General features: G+C 42.1%; 1 pseudogene; it reads left to right on the top strand.

Moving 5' to 3' along the window:
- The first annotated feature begins 234 nt into the window (after positions 1-234).
- On the top strand, positions 235-4,378 carry LOC115178221 (gastrula zinc finger protein XlCGF17.1-like; annotated as a pseudogene).
- The last annotated feature ends 1,182 nt before the right edge of the window (positions 4,379-5,560 follow it).

Below are 5,560 nucleotides of genomic sequence, written 5' to 3'. Positions count from 1 at the left end.
TTTATGGAAGGACCCTTTTGCATTTGCATCACAAACAATATTTTATAAAATCATGATGGAAGTGGCCTTTTTAGGCCCTTTTTAGACCTGGCCTCCTGTAAGACCCTCTGATTGCAATAGAAGATCATAAGTTGACCATCTGTTTGATGTTCTCATTCACACAGGAGAGAGACATGACTATTGTGGATCCTCTGGGGAGCCTCAACAACATCCTGATGCTGACGAGGCAGAGAAGAGTCTCTCCAGATCAGAACACCAGATGGTACAGCTTGGTCTGGTCTAGCATACAGCTTGCTCTATCAGGGTCTGGGCTGGGTTTCTGTAAAGCACTTTATGTCAACAGTGACATCAGCATCCATAATGATATGTGTCTGTGTGCCCTCTTTATGGTTACCAGGACAACGCTAGCCCTTCCTCCCTCCCGGAGTCCCTGTGTCATGCCTCTCCCGGTAGCACCTTACTGCTGGGTATGAAGAGGTTGTCTGTGCTGCTGGTGGACTGCAGGAAAACAACGGGGCTGAGTGGAACTGTGAGAGGAGGAGAAGAGAAGAAAGGATCAGATTTGACTCAAAGTAAGTGCTGTAGGTTAGTTAGAACAAATACAATAGATCTGGTATCTGTTACCAGGACACCAGCAGAGTTCTGTTAGTTGACAGGAAGATAGACTGGTGGATATGGATGTTATGAATATCATAACATTGAAAAAGGATTCTGCCAATGAAAAGAGAGAAACCAATAGACCATATAAAACCTTGATGAAAGTTAGGTTTAGAGGGAGAGTTTCAAGATGATCCGATTACAAAAACATTTTCTCAAAACATTGTTACATTGCCTATACCAGTCATCCCCCTATCTTTACAAGACTCTAGAACAGGCAAACATAACTCAAGACAATTTGTATATATTGCTTCATTAACATCTGATCTACAGATATATTTCTGCAACCGTATCTTAGGGCAAACCGTATCTTACGGCAAAAAAGAGCTTATGGATATCAGGACAGCGATCACTCACCTCGGATTAGACAAAGATTTTTTCTACAACAAGGGCGACGCACAAGACGTTCACCAAACACCCCACAGGGCCGACATCCCTGTTATTTGCAAGAGGAAGTGATGCAGGTATAGAGGACAAAGAGCCGGATTACTGGTCAGGACCCGGAGAAGGTGACTGGGAAAGCTGCCGTTACTGTCAATACTACTCGCCAATGTGCAATCATTGAACAATAAATGAGACGAGTTATGATAACGAATATCCTACCAACGGGACATCAAAAACTGTAATATCCTATGTTTCACGGAATCGGCTGAATGACGACATGGATATTCAGCTAGCGGGATACACGATGCACCGGCAGGATAGAACCGCACACTCCGGTAAGACGAGGGGGGGGCGGTCTGTGCATATTTGTAAACAACAGCTGGTGCATGAAATCTAAGGAAGTGTCTAGATTTTGCTCGCCTGAAGTAGAGTATATTGTGATAAATTGCAGGCCACACTACTTGCCTAGAGAGTTCTCAGCTATACTTTTTGTGGCTGTATATTTACCACCACAAACAGATGCTGACTCTAAGACCGCACTCACTCAGCTGTATAAGGAAATAAGCAAACAGGAAACCACTCACCCAGAGGTGGCACTCCTTGTGGCCGGAGACTTTAATACAGGGGAACTTAAATCAGTTCTACCAAATTTCTATCAACATGTTAAATGTGCAACCAGAGGGAAAAATATTCTAGATCACCTGTACTCCACACACAGAGACGCGTACAAAGCTCTCCCTCGCCCTCCATTTGGTAAATCCGACCACAACTCTATCCTCCTGATTCCTGCTTACAAGCAAAAATGAAAGCAGGAAGCACCAGTGACTCGTTCTATAAAAAAGTGGTCAGATGAAGCAGATGCTAAACTACAGGACTGTGTTGCTATCACAGACTGGAACATGTTCCGGGATTCTTCCAATGGCATTGAGGAATACACCACATCCGTCACTGGCTTTATCAATAAGTGCATCGAGGACGTCGTCCCCACAGTGACTGTACGTACATACCCCAACCAGAAGCCATGAATTACAAGCAACATTCGCACTGAGCTAAAGGGTAGAGCTGCTGCTTTCACATCAACAACAAACTTGAATGGTCCAAACAAACCAAGACAGTTGTGAAGAGGGCACGACAAAGCCTATTCCCCCTCAGGAAAGTTCTCATTTGCAACTGCGACCTGACCAAGATAAAGCAAAGCAGTTCGACACATACAACAACACAGTTACACATGGAATAAACAAACATACAATCAATAATACAGTAGAAAAATCTATATTCAGCACGTGCAAATGAGGTAGGATAAGAGCGGTAAGGCAATAAATAGGCCATGGTGGCGAAGTAATTTCAATATAGTAATTAAACACTGGCATGGTAGAATGTGCAGAAGATGAATGTGCAAGTAGGGATACTGGGCTGCAAAGAAGCAAGATAAATAAATAATACAGTATGGGGATGAGGTAGATTGGATGGCCTATTTACAGATGAGCTATGTACAGGTGCAGTGATCTGTGAGCTGCTCTAATAGCTGGTGCTTAAAGCTAGTGAGGGAGGTAAGAGTCTCCAGCTTTAGTGATTTTTTGCAGTTCGTTCCAGTCTTTGGCAGCAGAGAACTGGAAGGAGAGGTGGCCGAAGGAAGAATTGGCTTTGGGGGTGACCAGTGAGATATACCTGCTGGAGCGCGTGCTATGGGTGGGTGCTGCTATGGTAACCTGTGAGTTGAGATAAGGCGGAAGCTCCACAACATTTGTTTTAAAATCACACCAAAATTGTTAAAACTGGCCTCAGGTTATTGAGGGATCTGATTAGGATTAACCCTCGTAGCAAGGTCGTTTTATCACGTAGAGGTTTCATTCAGGTCTCTATTTTAAAAAACACACTGTCTTTGGCAGGAGAAAGACCAGACTCAGAGGAACCAGAGCCAGGAACGTCCAGACCAGCAAGACGACACCAGTGCTCCCAGTGTGGTAAGAGTTTTAACCAGAAAGGACACCTGAACCAACACGCGAAAATACACACAGGGGAGAAGCCTTACCACTGCTCCCAGTGTGGAAAGTGTTTTAACCAGAAAGGACACCTGAACCAACACAAGAGAATACACACAGGGGAGAAGCCTTACCATTGCTCCCAGTGTGGAAAGTGTTTTAACCAGTTAGGGGACCTGAAACGACATGAGAGAATACACACAGGGGAGAAGCCGTACCACTGCTCCCAGTGTGGAAAGAGTTTTAACCATTTAGGGGACCTGAAACGACATGAGAGAATACACACAGGGGAAAAGCCTTACCACTGCTCCCAGTGTGGAAAGCGTTTTACCCAATTAGGAAGCCTAAAAGAACACATGAGACTGCACACAGGGGAGAAGCCTTACAAATGCGCTGACTGTGGGAAGACATATTACTCATCACAGTCACTTAAAAGTCATGCGAGAATCCACACGGGGAAAAGCCTTTCCATTGCTTCCAGTGTGGAAAGAGTTTCAAGCGGTTAGACACCCTCAAAGTTCATGAGCAAATACACACAAGGGAGAAGCCATACCATTGCGCCCAGTGTGGAAAGCGCTTCATTCAGTTAGGAAACCTGAAAGTTCATGAGCGAATGCACACAGGGGAGATGTCTTACCACTGCTCCCAGTGTGGAAAGCGTTTTAACCAGTTCAGAAAGCTGAAACAACACATGAGACTGCACACAGGGGAGAACAATTACTTCTCCTAGTGTGTGAACTTATTTCCCATCACAGAGAACATACACGGTGCTCCTATTTACTTATATTGTTGACTGAGAATGTGTTTACTGTTTATACCATATTGAATTGTACAAAGTATTCTTAAACATATATTTAAAGTTTTATTATAAAACATGAATTGAATATTGAGTATGTCAGTTTGAATATAGAGTAGATCAGATTCCTTGTGTTTAAATCGTCCTTTTTTAATCTCTGTGTGTGTGTTTATCTGGGTGTGTCATTCCTCCAGCACTACAGATAATCAAGTGATACTTGGATGTGATGCATTTGCTCCATTGTTGACATTCCCATTGTTGGCCCACTGATAATTTAATTAAATGAAAATGTTCACAGACTCTGTAATGGAAAATGTTAATTGTATGTGTCCACATAACTGAGTATGTGACTAACCTTGTGAAACTGTCCTATTATAATCTGTTCCTGGGAGTATCATCCTGCGTTGCAAACCTGCATCCTTGTATAAATAAAGTCCTGCCAGGAACAGGAATCTATAAAGATATGTGCTCGTCACCCAATGCTTCAGGAATTCAGACTGTCTACACTGCGTAACTCTGTTATTCTCTCTGAGCTCAGAAATAAAGAATCTTGGTTTGACTTGGACTCCAGCAGATCCTTATTTTATAATATCCACCACAACTCGATCACGGATTGCTGTTTCATCATTGTCTCAATGAAGAGGTCCACATCATTTCAACAAAACAAATCCATGTGATGATGATAGATCAATGTACAAAACTGATTGGATTTGTGAAAAGCCATCAACATCAACATTTGTCACCAAAGCCCCATATACTACCCACCACTGCGACTTATATCTCCCTCGCTAGCTTTAAGCACCAGCTATCAGAGCAGCTCACAGATCACTGCACCTGAACATAGCCCATCTGTAAACAGCCCATCCAACTACCTCATCCCATACTGTATTTATTTATTTATCTTGCTCCTTTGCACCCCAGTATCTCTACTTGCACATTCATCCAGTGTTTAATTACTATATTGTAATTACTTCGCCACCATGGCCTGTTTATTGCCTTACCTCCCTTATCTTACCTCATTTGCACACAATGTATATAGGCTTTTTTTCCTACTGTATTATTAGCTCTATGTTTGTTTATTCCATGTGTAACTGTGTTGTTGTATGTGTCGAACTGCTGTGCTTTATCTTGGCTAGGTCGCAGTTGTAAATGAGAACTTGTTCTCAACTAGCCTACCTGGTTAAATAAAGGTGAAATAAAAAATACATTTAAAAAATCAGGTATTTTTATTTATGGATCAATATTCACCTCAGTAGCTAAGTTTCCATGCAATTTGCGACAGATTTTCATGTGAATATTCTCAAATCTGCTTAAAACAATATACACATTTTCCCACCCGAAATGTTTCCATCAAACTTATTGTGGATAAAAGGCTGACGTGGTGCACAAAAAAATTACGTTTGCTGTTAAATTCCCATGTACCGAATTTAAAAAAACGAGTTAAATGGGTTTCCATCACATTTTCAACTCTGATGGTTTTAAAAAACTGTTGCGTGAAATAGCAAACATGCTCTTTGAATGTAGCCAGCAGCTCACAGATACAGTGCGGGTAGGCTACCTACATGATGAGATTAGTATGGATAAGAGAGATATTATTTTATTTGTCAAATGGCAACCAATCATCGATCATCATGTCACCAGAATAGGACCATCAAAATGTATTGGAAAGGAGCATCAAGCTCATCACCTGCACTTTCACCACCCTGTGAAGTTCATAATTTATTTCATCAGTAGCCTAATA

This window comes from Salmo trutta, chromosome 38 (genome assembly GCF_901001165.1).
Source record: "Salmo trutta chromosome 38, fSalTru1.1, whole genome shotgun sequence".
Classification (NCBI taxonomy): Eukaryota; Metazoa; Chordata; class Actinopteri; order Salmoniformes; family Salmonidae; genus Salmo; species Salmo trutta.
This window is presented reverse-complemented; position numbering and strand designations above follow the sequence as displayed.